Source organism: Trichechus manatus, unplaced genomic scaffold (genome assembly GCF_000243295.1).
Source record: "Trichechus manatus latirostris isolate Lorelei unplaced genomic scaffold, TriManLat1.0 scaffold00231, whole genome shotgun sequence".
Taxonomy (NCBI): domain Eukaryota; kingdom Metazoa; phylum Chordata; class Mammalia; order Sirenia; family Trichechidae; genus Trichechus; species Trichechus manatus.
Genome location: NW_004444167.1, coordinates 3,228,284 through 3,246,482, shown reverse-complemented (window position 1 = coordinate 3,246,482; position 18,199 = coordinate 3,228,284). Strand labels below are relative to the sequence as shown.

General features: G+C 38.6%; 1 pseudogene; it reads right to left on the bottom strand.

Moving 5' to 3' along the window:
* LOC101341879 (phosphatidylinositol 4,5-bisphosphate 3-kinase catalytic subunit beta isoform pseudogene) overlaps positions 1 to 18,199 on the bottom strand; it is a 43,942-nt pseudogene that overhangs the window by 25,291 nt on the left and 452 nt on the right.

Here is an 18,199-nt window from a genome sequence, read left to right as displayed (position 1 = left end):
TCCTTCATATCGGTGTAGGGTATATCTTAAAACTAATCTTTTTTGAGATATAAAAAGAGAAGATTAGGCATAGAGACAAGAAATGACAAACAGGGGAAGACAGATGCCACATGAAGATCGCCAAGCAGAAGTTGAAAGAGACAAAGATCTTCTCTCAGAGAGAGAGACCGTTCCTAGAATCTGTGCCCCGAATTTGACTTCTAGCCTCCTGAACAGTGAGAAAATAATTTTCTGTTCATTAAAGCCACCCACTTGTGGTATTTGTGTTACAGCAGCACTAAGAAACTAAGATAGGGAGATAGGGGAACATATTGCAATGCTGTGTGATGATTCAAGCAGAGAATGTTACATAAGCACAGAGAAAAGGCACCCACCAATATGAAGATTGCACTCAAAACCTTACAGAATTCAATCTTTTATTTTAGTTTGGTGCTGCAGATTTCACATGGACTTTACCAAACTATGTTTCTTGAGGGGTGGTGATCCTGGTTTGTTCTGCTTTTAATTTTAAATAAGGACTAGCATAGTGCTCAACATTCCACAAATTGTTATAAAAAATAATTTCCAATTCTTTTTAGGAAAAAAAAAAGCAACTATGCAATTCACTAAGTTTTTTTTGATACTGATTGAACAACACTCCTTATAGGACCTAGAAAGAACTCTTTCAAATATTAACTATTAAAGAAAGATAGGAAAGGACTCCTCTGTTACATAGACCAAGCAGTGGTAGTTTTCTAAATTGCCTTGTTGTTGTTAGGTGCCGTCGAGCCGGTTCCGCCTCAGAGAGATCCTGTATACAACAGAAGGAAACACTGCCTGGTCCTGCACCATCCTCACAATCATTGCTATGTTAGAGCCCATTGTTGAAGCCACTATGTCAATCCATGTCATTGAGGGTCTTCCTCTTTTTCACTGACCCTCTACTTTACCAAGCATGATGTCCTTCTCCAGGTACTGGTCCCTCCTGATAACATGTCCAAAGTAAGTGAGATGAAGTATCACCATCCTCGCTTCTAAGGAACATTCTGGCTGTACTTCTTCTAAGACAGATTTGTTTGTTCTTCTGGCAGCCCATGGTATATTCAATATTCTTTACAAATACCATACTCCAAATGCATCAATTCTTCTTCGGTCTTCCTTATTCATTGTCCAGTTTTCACATGCTCATGAGGCAATTGAAAATACCATGGCTTGAGTCAGGTACATCTTAATTTCCAAGGTGGTATCTTTGCTTTTTAACACTTTGAAGAGGTCTTTTGCAGCAGATTTGCCCAATATGATACATCATTTGATTTCCTGACTGCTGCTTCCATGGGTGTTAATGTGTAGCCAAGTAAAGTGAAATCCTTGACAACTTTAACTTTTTTTTTTTTTTTAAATTGCTCCTTAGTTTATACGTGCAACTCTTTGATTTAGTTCAGAGGTCAGCAAATTTTTTTTCTTAAAGGATCAGAAAGAAAATATTTTGGGTTTTGTGGGCCATATGGTCTCTGTTGCAACTACTCAACTCTGCCATCATAGCCTGAAAACAGCCACAAGTTACTGGACTGCAGATTTATTTTTAGGGATATGAGATGCTCATTTTGAAAGAACCGTGAGCTTATACATCTAATTCTGTGTTTGTTACACATTCATTTATTTCTTTATTTATTCAGCAACTACTAACTGAGTGCTTACTCTGAATTATGCAATGTGCTGATGCAGGGGGATACAATGTTAAGTAAAACTATGCATGGTCCCTGATCTCATGGAACATAAAGCACAGCTGGTTAGCAGATGTTAATCATAACATCACACACAATAATGAAAAACTGAGACATGTTCTCTAAGAGAAAGCACATATAACAAAAGAAAATAACTGAGACTGGTAGGTGGGGAGGATGTCAGAGAAGGCTTCTTGATGAAATGATTCCTAAACTGTGATATGAAGAATAAAACCCACTGTCGTTGAGTCAATTCTGACTCACAGCAACACTATAGGACAGACTAGAACTGCCTCATAGGGTTTCCAAGGCTGTAACCTTTTACAGAAGCAGATTGCCCCATCTTTCTCCTGCAGAATGGCTGGTATGTTCTAACGGCTGACCTTTTGGTTAGCAGCCAAGTGCTTAACCACTGTACCACCAGGGCTCCTTGATATGAAGAATGAATAGGTGCAAACCATATGGGTGGAGAGGGTGGTGGCTTTCTAGCAGAGGGAACATGTAAAACAATGCTCTAGGGCAGGAGGAAAAATGGCAGTAGGGAGCCTGGAAAGTCCCAGAAGCTGAAAGAAGGTCAGTTTGAAGTAGCAAGAGAAACAACGGTTCAAGGTGAGGCAGGGGTTGAAAAATATAGGATCATTGGCCCTGGTAAGAACTTTGGTCATGATCTGACAATAAACAGGAAATCTCAAAAGGAATTTAAGTTATGCAGTGACATGATCAGATCTGTCATCTGGAAAGATCACACAGGCTACTGAGTAGAGTCCAGGCTGAAGAGGATCAGAGTGGATAAGGACTACGATGAGCAACATTTATGAACTGTTAGTCTTCCCTGGGTGGCACAAATGGTTAAGCACTTGGCTGATAACTCAAAAGCCCACCCAGAAGCACCTCAGAAGAAAGACCTATAGATCTACTTCTGAAATCAGCCATTCCCCATGAAGCACAGGTCTACTCTGACACACAAGGGATTGCCATGAGTCGGCATCGACTTGACGGCAACTGATTCTGGTTAGACATAGCCTTGCATTTGTTTCTTAACTCACTCATCCATTTATTCACTCATGTATCCTCCCTTCTATTAACACTTACTGAGCACCTGCCATATGATAAACACTGTGAGGAAGAGGGAGCTAAATCACAGTTTCTATTCCCTCCAGAGTTTAATAGAGAAGTAAATTTTTCTTCTCACAATTTGAATTCTAAATTGTTTCAATGATTTTACTTGAATGATGTTGATTGACTAGCTAAAAGCAGTTGGAACCTAGAAATTTTTTCTCCAGTGAATTGTGTAATGACAATAGAACTCATGTTAAAATCTGTGATTAGCTGGTCTCGTTTCTACCTTATTGAAAATCGCTGAAAATGGCTTTAAAAATCTTGCTCTGTATTTTTAGGTCAGAGTTAATTTCTTTCATCTTTCTTTTTGTAGTAGGGGCATGGAGATATATTCCTAACACGGATTACTACTCAGTACTGGTTTCTTCTCTGTCTCTCTTCCACTTCAACATCTAGCAGTTTGTGTCAGAATCAGGCCTGTTTTTCTCAACCTTTCTCTACATTATTTTTCTATCCCACTTCTAGTTCCTGTCATATGCTTCATAACCAGAGCTCCTGTTGGAACTCAATGGATATTATCCCCCTTCTACACTGGACCCCATTACCACCATACACAATGTCTCTATCACCCTGGGGAAGGATGAAGCAGAGATTCAAAAGAACGAACCATTTGTCAAGAACAACCTCAGACATTGCCTCAACCCCTCTGGGTGTTTAGATGGAGGGAAAAAAAAAATAAAAAGGCAAACAATTAAGATATGGAGACAAAGTACAAAGGTTATGGAAGACCAAGGAAATCAATTGCTTCAGACTTAGGCAAGCAGCTATTTATGTGCTGTGATTTTAGAATCACTAAGACTGTCTCCTCTACCAGAAAATATTTTATGTGCCACTTGATCATTCAATATTTGGTAAAAAACAAAAACAAAAATATAACAAAAACATAACCATTGTCTTCTCTCTTCATCATTCAGCAGTCAGGATAAAACAAGTTATTCTTTGATTTAAAAATACTCCAAATTTTAGAGATTTGAAACAACAGAGTTCTATTTCTAGTTCATGCTGTATGTCCATTGCAGGTCAGCTGACAGCTCTGATCTTTGTCATCCTCACTCAATAACCCACCAAGCAAGCATCATTTTGGAGCATCACTGGCCACAGCCATTTAACAGGGAAAGACAAAGCATGGTGAATCAGGCAATGGTTCTTACACTTCCATTTGGAAGTGTCCCATGTCTCTTTTGCTCACCTTTCATTGGTCAGAGCAAGTTTCATTGCAACCCCTAATTTCAAGGGGAATAAGGAAAATCCCACCACTTGTCTGTCAGTTTGTTGTACTGTGGTGGTTTGTGTGTTGCTGTGATGTTGGAAGTTATGCCACTGGTATTTTAAATGCCAGCAGAGTCACCCATGGTGGACAGGTTTCAATGGAGTTTTCCAAACTAAGACATGTTAGGAAGAAAGACCTGGTGGTATACTAAAATTTAGCCAGTGAAAACCTTATGAATAGCAGTGGAATATTGTCTAATGTAGTGCCGGAAGATGAGCCCCTCAGGTTGGAAGGTGCTAAAAATACGACTGGGGAAGAGCTGCCTCCTCAAAGGAGAGTCAGCCTCAATGATGCGGATGGAGTAAAACTTTCTGGACCTTCATTTTCTGATGTGGTTTGACTCAAAATGAAAAGAAACAGCTGCAAATATCCATTAGTAATTGAAATACGGAATGTATGAAGTATGAATCTAGGAAAATTGGAAGTTGTCAAAAATGAAATGGAATGCTTGAAGATCAATATTCTAGGCATTAGCGAGCTAACATGGACTTGGTATTGGCCATTTTGAATTAGACAATCATATGGTCTACTATGCCAGCAATGACCACTTGAAGAGGAATGGCATCACATTCATTGTCAAAAGGAAAATTTCAAGATCTATCCTAAAGTACAACACTGCAGTGATAGGACAACATCCATTCACCCACAAGGAAGACCAATTAATATCACTGTTACTCAAATTTAGGCACCAACTACTAATGCCAACGATGAAGAAATTGAAGATTTTTACCAACTACTGCAGTCTGAAATTGACCAAACATGCATTCAAGATGCATTTAAAATAACTGGTGATTGGAATGTGAAAGTGGGAAATAAACAAGAAGGATCAGTAGTTGGAAAATATGGTCTTGGTGAAAGAAACTATGCTGGAGATCGCATGATAGAATTTTGCAAAACCAATGACTTCTTCATTGCAAATATCTTTTTTCAGCAATATAAATGGTGACTATACACGTGGACTTTGCCAGCAGAATATATAGGAGTCAAACTGAGTATATGTGTGGGAAGAGTCAATGGAAAAGCTCAGTGTCATCAGTCAGAACAAGGCCGGGGGACAACTATGAAACAGACCATCAGTTGTTAATATGCAAGTTCAAGCTGAAGCTGAAGAAAATTAAAACAAGTCCATGAGGGCCAAAGTATGATCTTGAGTGTACCCCACCTGAATTTAGAGACCATCTCAAGAATAGATTTAATACATTGAACACTAATGACCAAAGACCAAACTAGTTGTGGGACGACATCAAGGACATGATACATGAAGAAAGCAAGATGTCATTAAAAAGATAAGAGAGAAAATATCAAAGTGGATGTTGGAAGACACTCCGAAACTTGCTCTTCAATGCAGAGTAGCTAAAGTGATAAGAAGAAATGATGACATAAAAGAGCTAAACAGAAGATTTCAAAGGGTAGTTAGAGAAGACAAACTATTATAATGAAATATGCAAAGATCTGGAGTCAGACAACCAAAAGGGAAGAACATGCTTGACATTTCTCAAGCTGAAAGAACTGAAGAAAACATTCAAGCCTCGAGTTGCAATGTTAAGGATTCTATGGGCAAAATACTGAATGATGCAGGAAGCATCAAAAGAAGATGGAAGGAATACACAGAGTCACTGCACCAAAAAGAATTGATCGACATCCAACTATTTCAGGAGGTAGCATGTGATCAACAACTGATGGTACTGAAGGAAGAAATCCAAGCTACACTGAAAGCATTGGCTAAAAACAAGGCTCCAGGACTCCAGGAATTAACGGAATGACAACTGAGATGTTTCAACAAACAGATGCAATACTGGAAGCTCCCACTTGTCTATGCCAAGAAATTTGGAAGACAGCTACCTGGCCAACTGACTGAAAGAGATCTACATATGTGCCCATTCCGAAGAAAAGTGGTCCAAAAAAATGCATAAAGTACAGAACAATATCATTAATATCACATGAAAGTAAATTTTTGCGGAAGATAATTCAAAAATGGTTGCAGCAGCACATCCACATGGAACTGCCAGAAATTTAAGCCAGATTCAGAAGAGGATATGGAATGAGTGATATGACTGTTGATGTCAGATGGATCTTGTCTGACAACAGAGACTACCAGAAAGATGTTTACCATATTTTATTGACTAGGCAAAGGCAGTCGACTATGTGGATCTTTACAAATTATGAATAACATTGCAAAGACTGGGAATTCCAGAACACTTAATTGTGCTCATGCAGAACTTGTACATAGACTAAGAGGCAGCTGTTCAAATAGAACAAGGGGACACTGAATGGTTTAAAATCAGAAAAGGAATGCATCAGGGTTGTATCCTTTCACCATACTTATTCAATCTGTATGCTAAGCAAATAACCCAAGAAACTGGACTATACAAAGAAGAATGCAGTATCAAGATTGGAGGAAGACTCATTAACAACCTGCTGATGATACAACCTTGCTTGCAAAAAGTGATGAAGACTTGAAGCACTTACTGATAAAGATCAAAGACTGCAGCCTTCAGTGTGGATTACACTTCAACATAAAGAAAACAAAAATCTTCACAACTGAAACAATAAGCAACATTATGACAAATGCAGAAAAGATTTAAATTGTCAAGGACTTCCTTTTACTTGGATCGACAGTCAATGCCCTTGAAGCAGCAGTCAAAAAATAAACCATGTATTGAATTGGGCAAATCCGCTGCAAAAGACCTCTTTAAAAAAAAGTGTTAAAAAGCAAAGATGTCACTTTGAGGACTAAGGTGCCCCTGACCTAAGCCATGATATTTTCAGTCACCTCATATGCATGTGAAAGCTGGACAATGAACAAGGAAGACCAAAGAGAAATTGATGCATTTGAATTATGGTGTTGGTGAAGAATATTGAATATACCACGGACTGCCAGAAGAACAAACAAATTTGTCTCGGAAGAAGTACACCCAGAATACTCCTTAGAAGGGAGGATGCCGAGACTTCGTGTTGCATACTTTGGACATGTTATCAGGAGGGAGCAGCCCCTGGAGAAGGACTTCATGCTTGGTAAAGTGGAGGGTCACTGAAAGAGAGGAAGACTTTCAATGAGATGGATTGACACAGTGGCTGCATCAATGAGCTCAAACATAACAATGATTGTGAGGATGGCACAGCACCGGGTAACATTTTGTTACGTTGTACATAGGGTTGCTGTGAGCTGGAAGTAACTCGACGGCACCTAACAACAAGGGAAATCAGGAGTCCCTGGTTGGTACAAATGGTTAATGCACTCAGCTGCTAACCAAATGGTTAGAGGTTGAAATCTATCCAAAATGTCTGGCAAACTACTTATAAAACATCAGCCATTGAAAACCTTCTGGAGCCCAGTTCTACTCTGACAGTCGTAGGGTTGCCATGATTCAGAATCAACTCAATGGCAGCTGGGAAGAAAAGTCAATATTTCTATGCACCTGTGAAGGGAACCGGCAATATATGGTGGGCAGCTCTAATGTCTGCCATGCCCTCTTTTAAAATTTTCCCCTTCAAAAAAAAAAATCTTTGAAGGATAGTTTTTTAGCTCCTAACTCATAATGTAAAAATGAGTTCTCATATTCTTATTTTTTACCTAAGTACTGGGCACCTGGAAGTCACAGAAAAAGAAAGAGCAACTTCTAACTGTATTTTAACCTAAAGCGTGGCTAGGAGGGTAGCTGGACGTTTCCATGTTGACTAGTGACTTCAGCCATCTGAATGCCACAGATGAGTCTTTTTTAAACAATACATCCGAACTGTGGCAATTTCTTTAATTCAGGCAATCCAATAGTCAATTCAAAAGAGGAAATCACTTGACTTTTCTCGTGAATTAATACAACGAATCAATACAATACACTTGGGTGGATTTAAGAGCACTGCTTGTACAGAGACCTACACACAGATGCACAGACAGGGATGGATACAGTGCACTCCCATGTCAGGGAAGGCACTCACATTCCCATTTGCCTAAATAGTTATCCATACGCACCCTCCTAGACACACATCCTTTTATATTCCAAAAGGTAAGTGTGTACATAAATGCAGATATATGCTGTATATGAATGCTAATGAGAAAGAGGGAGGAAAAGGGGACATTGGAGAACTAACAGAAGAAGGAAATGCAAGCCAAGCTGGAATAAAAAGGAGGGCATGGTATACTAAAAGGAGGACAGGAAAAAAAAAAAAAAAAAGAAGAGCAGCAAAAAAAAAAATGAGAGAATGAGGGAAACAATGTATTCATGAGGAAGAAAAAATAAAGTAACTTAAAGAATCTGGGTATGTGGGTTGGACTCTGACAGGTTATTCTGTGAATGTGGGAACGTACTGTGGGTGGAAAAGGTGGATGGAACACACTCAAGGGAAAAGAGTGCTGAAAGAGTCAATAAATGTAAGGGCAAGGAATGTAACTAAATTTCATCTACTAAATGTTGAGGCAGTGAACTAACAGCTTTCAAATACTTCAGTAATATCAGCAAATGCTGTGTAGTTGTATCTATGATCCAGGTGGTGTTTTGTGCACATATATCAAATCATAGACCACTCACCATGACCCGACTAAGTTCTGGCATTGCCCCTATTTTGTAAGTTAGAAAACTAACGAATAGTAAAGGATGAGGAATTTTTCCAGGCTTGCATAGTGAGTCGGTACAACTTGGATTTGAACCATGGTATTTAGCACCAGCATCTGATCTCTTAACTCCTACTCTCTGCTGCCTCTCATTTCCTCTGTGAGGTAAGTATTGTGATCCCCACATACATATGAAGGCAAAGGTGCTCATATCTTCTCTCATTTATTGATAAGGTTATTCATTCATTCATTCTTTCATTTATTGCTCAAGAATTTCCTGAGAGACTATACTCTTGGCTCAGTGCTATGCACTGGGAAGGTAAAGATATTAAGATGAGACTTTTGCCTCTGAGCTCATAACAGAGACAGAAAAGTTAATAAATAAGTTCTATTAAATATTCTAGATTTAATGTTAAACGCATGTGCTAAGTTCAGCAGGAACACAAAAGAGTGTGGCCAATTTTATCTGGAAGGGTCAGAAAAGGTTTATAGGGCTGAAGCTTGAAGTGTTCACCAGGTAGACCGTGGGAAAGGACATTCCAGTTAGAGGGTAAATGAGAACCAAAAGCGTAGAGGCATGAAACTACTGGCTGTTTAGAGAAATGCAAACATTTTTATTTGTAGGGAGAATAGGGGAAGAGGTTATGCTTGAGAGAAGAATTATGGTTATTTGTGTATATGTGCATGTGCACATGTATGAAAAAGGGAGTGTGGAAAGAACAGAGTTGATGCTGGAGATAGAGGCAGGGGTCAGGCATGACATGCAAAAGCTTTTGCACCTTAAACTATTATCAAGAAAGGATTTTAAGCAATCAAATGACACTATCAAAATTGGTCTTAGAAAGACTACTTTGGTGGCCCTGTGGAGGGCAAACTGGAGAAAGTTGAGATTGGAGGCAGAGAAACTAGTTAGTAGCCTATGGCTTACTGCTACTGCAATAGCCCAAATGAGTCCAAGTAAGGCCACAGCTTAGGTTATGAAACTGATAATGGACAGAATGGAGCAGATAACGGATACATGTTGCTGTCGTTAGCTGCCATCGAGTACCCCTACTCATGGAAACCCCATCCACAAAGGAATGAAAAGCTGCCCTGTCCTGCGCCATCCCCACGATCAGTTGGGGATCAGACCATAGTGATCCATAGGCTGATTTTTTGACGCAGATTGCCAAGCCTTTCTTCGTAGTTTATCTTATTCTATAAGCTCAGCTGAAAACTGTTTAGCATCATAGCAACATGCAAGTTTCCACTGACAGAGAGGTGGTGGCTGTGCATGAATCTGCATTGACAGGGAAATGAACTTGAGTCTCCTGGATGGAGAGAATTCTACCAGTGAACCATCAATATCCTCGATGGATATTAGGAGGTACTTTCTTAGCAATAGTAAATCTGTGTGTGTGTGTGTGTGTGTGTGTGTGTGTGTGTGTGTGTGTTTGGGGGAGGGAAGGGTGTTGAGAAAAAAAGAACGATTCCAGGACAACTCCTAGTATCAGGATTTTGTCAGGTGAGAGGGAGGAGGTAATAAGGTAGAGACAACAAAGTAGATGTCTTTTGGGGAAAGAAGCTGTCTAAGCAGAGATATTCAGCAAGCTGTTAGACATGTTTGAGATAAAGAGAGATTTGGGAGTCATCAGCATATATTATAGCTGAGACCACTCAAGGTTATGCCATTTTTAACCACTGGAGCCAAGGCTCCCAATTTATATTCCAGTGTGCTTAACTCTACAATGCAATCAGCAATTATTTATTGAGCATCTATGAACAAGGCACTGTGAAAAATACAACAACAACAACAAAGCTTCTACCAAGGAGATAATGGTCTATATATTATTATTTTAAATGATTTGATATCCATAATTAATTTGCCATGACGTGATTCACTTTTTCTTTAGAAACTATTTTCTCCTTCATGTCTTTCTAACTGATCATAGAGACCTTATAAGACTGATGTTTTGCATTTGTTTCTTTGCAATACTTATACTCTCCCTTTATCTCAAAATGGAAGTTTTCTTGCTAAAAACAATGATATTGGAATGTTCTCCAAGTTCCAATCTTTCCCCATGTGAAATGTACGTTGTTGTTGGAATGGGCCCCAGTTAGGTCCTGGCCTCTCTCTATCCTCTGATTTTGTTGTTGTTGACTTCTTCTACACAATTTTGCCAATGGGTGTTATTATTATTCAGAACAATTTCGTGTACAATTGATTTTTATTCATTCTGAACATAAACTTTTCATGCTTCTAGGGGCTTCTCAAATGGCTGTTTCTATCATAATACCTAATAATGTACTTAACATGTTTATTAAATTTTTATATAACCAGACTTGTAATATTAATTAAAGGAAAAGCCCCCTTATGTTGTATTCTGTTTCTTGAACTGCATGTTAATACTTAGTAAAGGCAGTATTGCTTCAGAAGTATTACAAATTCTTAGAGAATATATAGGCCTTGATCTTCAATTTGTTTGCAATTAACTGCACATGCTATTTGATGTCTTTTCAATTTTCTGTACGTTTCCTCAAGGTTAGGGATCATACCTGTGTCATCATTACATCTAATGTGGCCTTAAACAGAGTGTCTGGTTTACAGAAGACATTCAAGACAGACTTGTTGAATGAATGTATAGCTGTTATTAACAGATTTACACTAACTGGGTAACATCAACACATTGACAGTGAAACATTTTGTCCAAAGCTTCAATGGTGAGAATGCACATAAAAAGTCAGAATTTTGATGGTCATGGAATGACTCAGAGGCAATATAGTATAGTGGCTAAGCATGGAGACTCTGGAACCATATTGCTTAGGCTCTACCCCAGGATCCATCAATGGGGGACCTGAGCCAAGTTAATCTTAATTTTAATCTTAGTCTCTCATTTCTCATCAGTGAAATGGGAATAATAGTGACCTAACTCTTACTTGGAGCCCTGGTGGCACAGTGGTTAAGAGCTTGGTGGCTAACCAAAAGGTCAGCAGTTTGAATTCACCAGCCCTCCTTGGAAACCCTAAGGGGCAGTTCTACTCTGCTCTATAGGGTCACTATGAGTCAGAATTGACTTGAGGGCAACAGGTTTGCTTTTTTTTTGGTTAACTCTTACTTGTGAAGATTAAATGAGTTAATACATGCAACATAGTTAGAAGGGCACCTAAGTAGGTACAAAAATGAAAGGTATTATAGGCTTACTTTTATTATTTTTATTGCTATGATTATGATTTATGGGACATGCCTTGTAGGCAAAAGCTACTGATCATATAGCAGCTTACCCTTCAATAAAATGTATAGTATATTTTCCAGTGAGTTTTTGGTTTGAATTGCTGGAGTTTTATCTTTAACATAGTAGTGACTGAATAAACTGAAAATAAATTCTATCCATAATTTTACAAAAGGCAGGCAAAAGGATTTCCCTACAAATTATTCTATATGTGTGTCTCATGTAAGTAGTTGGCTTTTAAAATCTCAGAAAACCCCAGTATATCCTGAATGCCCAATATATTTGATTTTCAAGTTAAAGATTTGTAAAATTACTTCTAAACAGAAAGACACTAACTCTGTCTGAAGAAGGTAATGTGCATAATTTATCCAAGCTAGTATACAAGATATATTTAGCTCTAATGAAATGTGACCCAGATACATTAATGTAACATAGTTCGGGAATTTTTTGTTTGTAAGACTAGCTACTCCCACTTTTCAGCTGTTTCTTCTTTCAGAATCTTGGATCCTAGTAGACATATTAGAACCATCCAACTAAATTCAGTTTACAGGAAAAATGGAGCTTGATCAAGCCACAGTTATGATATGAGGATATTATAGTACCTCCAAATTGGTATTTGCTCCATTTTTTTTTGTTTTGTTTTGTTTTTGTTTTAAACAGTAAAGGGGTGAATATGTGAATGGGCTCATACTCCGAGCATATTTTAAAATAAATAAGGCATTTTGGGGAAAAGTACAGGATTGTATTTAATCCTGGTAAAACAGGCTAATCTGTGTTTTAATCCTTAATTTTTCAAAAGTTTATATCTTCAGTTAGAGTGGCTGAATGACATACAAAGGTATGTAGTTAAAATGTATACAAATTACATGACTTAGATACTGATATTTTAAAATTTGTAAATCTAGTGAGATGCTATTCTTATCTAAAGTAATTCTGATATTTCTCTTCAAAGTATATAAAAGTAACTACAATCAAATCATGTAGTAGTGAGACTAAATGCATTTCGTAGAAATGATTAAACATGTAATCAAGATGCATTGATAACTACTGGTGATTGGAACACAAAACCTGGAAACAAAGAAGAAGGATCAGTAGTTGGAAAATATAGCCTTGGTGATAGAAGTTACTCCGGAAATAATGTGATAGAATTTTGTAGGACCAATGACTTATTCATTGGAAATACCTTTTTTTTCGAGAACTATACACATGGACCTTGCTGGATATAATACACAGGAATTAAATCAACCACATCTGTGGAAACAGAAGATGGAGAAACTCAGTATCATCAGTCAGAACAAGGCCAAGGGATGACTGCAGAACAGACAATCAATTGCTCATATGCGAGTTCAAGTTGAAGCTGAAGAAAATTAAAACAAGTTCATGAGGGCCAAAGCATGACTTGGGGTATATCCCATCTGAATTTGGAGACCATCTCAAGAATAAATTTGATGCTTGAACATTAATGACCGAAGACCAGACAAGTTGTGGGATGACATCAAAGTCATCATGCATGAAGAAAGGAAAAGGTCATTAAAAAGACAGGAAAGAAAGAAAAGATCAAAATGGATGTTAGAAGAGACTGAAATTTGCTTTTGAACATCGAATAGTGAAGTGAATGGAAGAAATGATGAAGTGAAAGAGTGGAACGGAAGATTACAAAAGGCAGCTCGAGAAGACAAAGTATTACAATGAAATGTGCAAAGACCTGGAGTCAGAAAGCCAAAAAGGAAGAGCATGCTTGGCATTTCTCAAGCTGAAAGAATGGAAGAAAAAATTCAAGCCTCGAGTTGCAATATTGAAGGATTCTTGCGGAAAAATTTGAACGAGGCAGGAAGTATCAAAAGAAGATGGAAGGAATACACAGAGTCACTTTACCAAAAAGAACTGGTCAACATTCAACCATTTCAGGGGTAGCATATGATCAAGAACCTATGTTACTGAAGGAAGAAGTCTAAGCTGCACTGAAGGCACTGGTAAAAAAACAAACAAACAAACAAAAAAAACCAAAATGCTCCAGGAACTGACGGACTACCAATTTACCAATCGAAACGTTTCAACAAAAGGATGCAACGTGGGAAGCTCTCACTTGTCTATGCCAAGAAATTTGGAAGACAGCTACCTGGCCAGCTGACTGGAAGAAATCTGTATTTGTGCCCATTCCAAAAAAAGGGATCCAACAGAATGTAGAAAGTATCAAACAACATCATCAATATCACTTGCAGGTCAAATTTTGCCGAAGACAATTCAAAAACGGATGCAGCAGTACATCAACAGGGAGCTGTCAGAAACTCCAGCCTTATTCAGAAGAGGAGGTGGAAAGAGGGATATAATTGTTAATGTCAGATGGATCTTGCCTGAAGGCAGTGAATACAAGAAGGATGCTAACCTGTGTTTTATTGACTCTTCAAAGGCATTCAACTGTGTGGGTCATAAAAAATTATGGATAACATGGTGAAGAATGGGAAATTCTAGAACACTTAATTGTGTGCGTGCAGAACCTGTATATAGACCAAGAGGCAGTCATTCAAACAGAACACAGGGATACTACTTGGTTTAAAATTGGAAACGGTGTGCATCAGGGTTGTATCCTTTCATCATACTCACTCAATCTGTATGATGAGAAAATAACCTGAGAAACTGGACTATATGAAGAGAATGAGGCATCAGGATTGGAGGAAGACTCATTAACAACCTGTGATATGCAGATGACACAACGTTGCTTGCTGAAAGTGAAGAGGACTTAAAGCACTTACTGAAGATTAAAGACTACAGCCTTCACTATGGATTACACCTCAACATAAAGAAACAAAAATCCTCACAACTGGACCAATAAGCAAACAGAGAAAAGATTGAAGTTGTCAAGGATTTCATTTTACTTGGATCCACAATCAACACCCATGGAAGCAGCAGTGAACAAATCAAATGATGTATTGAAATGGGCAAATCTGCTGCAAAAGACCTCTTTAAAGTGTTAAAAAGCAAAGACCTCACTTCGAAGACTAAGGTACCCCTGACACAAGTCATGGTATTTTCAATTGCCTCATAAGCATGTGAAGGCTGGACAATGAATACGGAAGAAAGAAGAAGAATTGATGCCTTTGAATTATGGTGTTGGTGAATAATATTGACTATACCATGGACTGCCTAAAGAATGAACAAATCTATCTTGGAGGAAGTACAGCTAGAATGCTATTTAGAAGTGAGGATGGGGAGACTTTGTCTCACTTACTTTGGACATGTTATCAGGAGGGACTAATCCCTGGAAAATATCATGCTTGGCAAAGCTGAGGATCATCGAAAGAGAGGAAGACCCTCAATGAGATGGACTGATACAGTGGCCCAACAATGAGCTCAAACATAGCAACGATTGTGGGGATGGTGCAGGAATGGGTGATGTTTCTGTTATACATAAGGTTGCTATGAGTTGGAAATGACTTGATGGAACCTAAAAAGAAGAACAGCAGGATGTTTTAATGCTATTCCCTTATTAAAATTCTCATGCCTGTAAGTATTAACTCAGATATCTGAATCTATCATACATGTATATGCTTGTGTGTGTGTGTGTGTGTGTGTGTGTGTGTATATACCAATATGCACATCATCTTGAAGGAAGCTTAAAGATCAGTGAAGCTCCCTGAGGTATACAGAGCGTTAGTTCCTTGGTTCAGTAACGCCAAGTCTCTGTGTAGCTGGGTCCTAAAAAGGAAAGCTCTATGAAATACCTGTTCAAAAACATGAACAGTTTTTCTGATGGACTTTAAAACTGTACAATATTGTGGATAATCAGGAAAGAAGAATCAGGAAAAAACCCTGATCCTCCAATTCTTCAGCTTTCTTTTATTCTTGGCCCTTGTATGAAAATTTATTTTGGGACTTGAGGGTTGAGGGTGGGGAATATACAAGAAGTGACCTCAAAACTTCAATTTGTGGGAGTGTAATTCAAACAGTTTCAAAAGGAAGACTTTGTATTTCCCTAGCCTGGATGAAAATGGATTTACTCCAACCAATTAGTTGTCAATTCTTCTACAGGATTGGTTGCCTAAAGGAGTGGGTAGGAAGAGCTTAGTCACAACTCACACAGGCTGACTCTCAAATCTCAGGCAGTTCACCTGCACTCCATCACAGAAAGGGGGGAGAAAATAAGGTTGGATTTGTCAGATATTTGGGGAAGATGAACAATCTTAGAAGAAATTTGGCTGGAATAGTAACGTGAAATACTGGTATACGTACAACAATAAAAGTACAGATCCGTTCCCTGCAATTTTGGATTGGGAAGCTTTTCTGATTTCCATTTCCAGTAAAGTGTTTTGAAGTTTAAATCACAACTATTTAACAACAACAAAATTGCAAGCCATTTTGTGGGGAAGAACCAAAAATCAGGGTTTTATAATGATTTTTTTTAATCTAGTTTTTATTGTGGGGCTTTATCAGGTAAACACATCTTTGAATATGTGAACTGTTCCAACATACACTTAAAAAAAGCACATCATGAAAATCAAGCAATTAGGAAAATCAAAACAGCTTGAACTTTGTGAGGTTCCACTTAAGTGGGTTACATGAAATGGGACTGCAAACTTAATAAGAGTGCTAGTGGGAAAGGCTGATTTTTAAGAACAAATCATCCAATAGATACAGATTTTGAGATAACACAATTAAAACTGAGATCCATAATTTGGTATTTAGAATACAGGGAAAAGACTATGGTGATAAGTATGGGAATAATCTATGAAGATATTTCTAAAAATTGTGACTCATGAAAGAGATGTTAAAGCATAACAATCAAGGCTGGGAAGAAGCCATGCACTGCTTAACTTCCAATAACAAAATATAACTAATTTAGTAGTAATATAGAGAAGTAATAGAGATCTTAATGAAGATTCACTTGTAGAAACAGAAAATAGGAAAATACAGTAGGAAGTGAAATGTTCATGCCAAGTGAAAGATGTTTAGATCCCCTGGTTGCAAGATTTAAATGGCATGCTTTTTATCTTTTGTGAATTTCAATTAGACTCTGTAATGGGCAAGTCAGGAAGTGAATATTAATGACGGAGGAGAAAGCTGGGTGGTATTCTATTCTTCATAGAGCCAGCTAAATAAGAGAGGAAATGTTTGTTTAGGTTGTAGTATATTAAATGCTCATTCAGAAAGTGGTGATTTATAGGTTAAAAAGGCCAGTTTGAAAATATTTACAATGTAAAGATTCTTACTCTACTCACATAATCTTCAAAGCAAAGCTAAAAATCTACCGTAGATTAGCAGTGCCTGTTGTTATGAAAAACGCACCATCTAGGAAAAACATCTGAATTTTTGGCACATAACTAACGAAACTGAAGTGTTTGGCATACATTAACTCTGAATGTAAAATGACAGAAACATCAGCATACTTATCTTTTTTTTCCTTCCTTTTAAAGTGCCTAACGTTTATAACTTCTTCAGGAGATAAACACCTGCTCTGCTTTGCCTTAGTAGAATGTGCATAACATTCTGTCTTACGTGCAGTACAAAACGGAAAATGTGTTTTTTTTTTGCTCAACTTGCACATTTGAATTTTATCACCTGAGATAAAATAAATGAGATCAAACATACAATACTGAACGCGAGAGATAGCACTGGAATTAAACAGATGACTTTACGTCCAAAAAAACCTAAAAGGGGGGAAACCTTAACCCAGTTACAATTCTCCGCCTCGCCCGCCCAAGAATGAATTACAGAGATGGCTGAAGCACAGCAGGTCCCCTTTTCCTCAGGGGTAATGTAAACTTTTTAGAGCTGTTTGAGCATCGGGAAGGGAAGATACATGTGGCGAGACAAGGAAAAGAATTACTGAGAGTGAGCGCAACGTTTCCCAACGTATATGACCTGCAAATGGACTTCACTGATCCGCTAGAAGACTAGCCCTCAGAGCATTGAGGGGAAATCGGTCTTGCTTGCAGAAGCCTGGAGGAATGACTGTTTAAATCAAGAAGTCTCAGGAAATCCGAAAACAAAACAAAAAACAAACAAACAAAAAACTTTCTGCTATCTGATTCCACGCAACGTGCGTTGAACTTGGCCCTGCGTGGATGAGCTGATGACTAAGTACAGGCGTGATTAGTCCCTTCGCCCTCCAGCGCAAGCAGTGCCTCTTTACCTCTTCTTGGTAGCCACGTCGCTCGGTGGCCGGGGGATGTTGGGGGGCAGGCGAAGGGGCGCGGCGCCACGGAGGTAGGGCAGCGCAGAGACGCTGCATTCCCGACTCCGCGCAGACACTCCCTGGCAGCCCCTCAAGAACCTCTGGGCTCCGGGGAGCCCCGGCGGGAGGACGCGGGGAGCAGCCCGGGGCGGCGCGTGGGCTTCGCTTCTCCGGCGC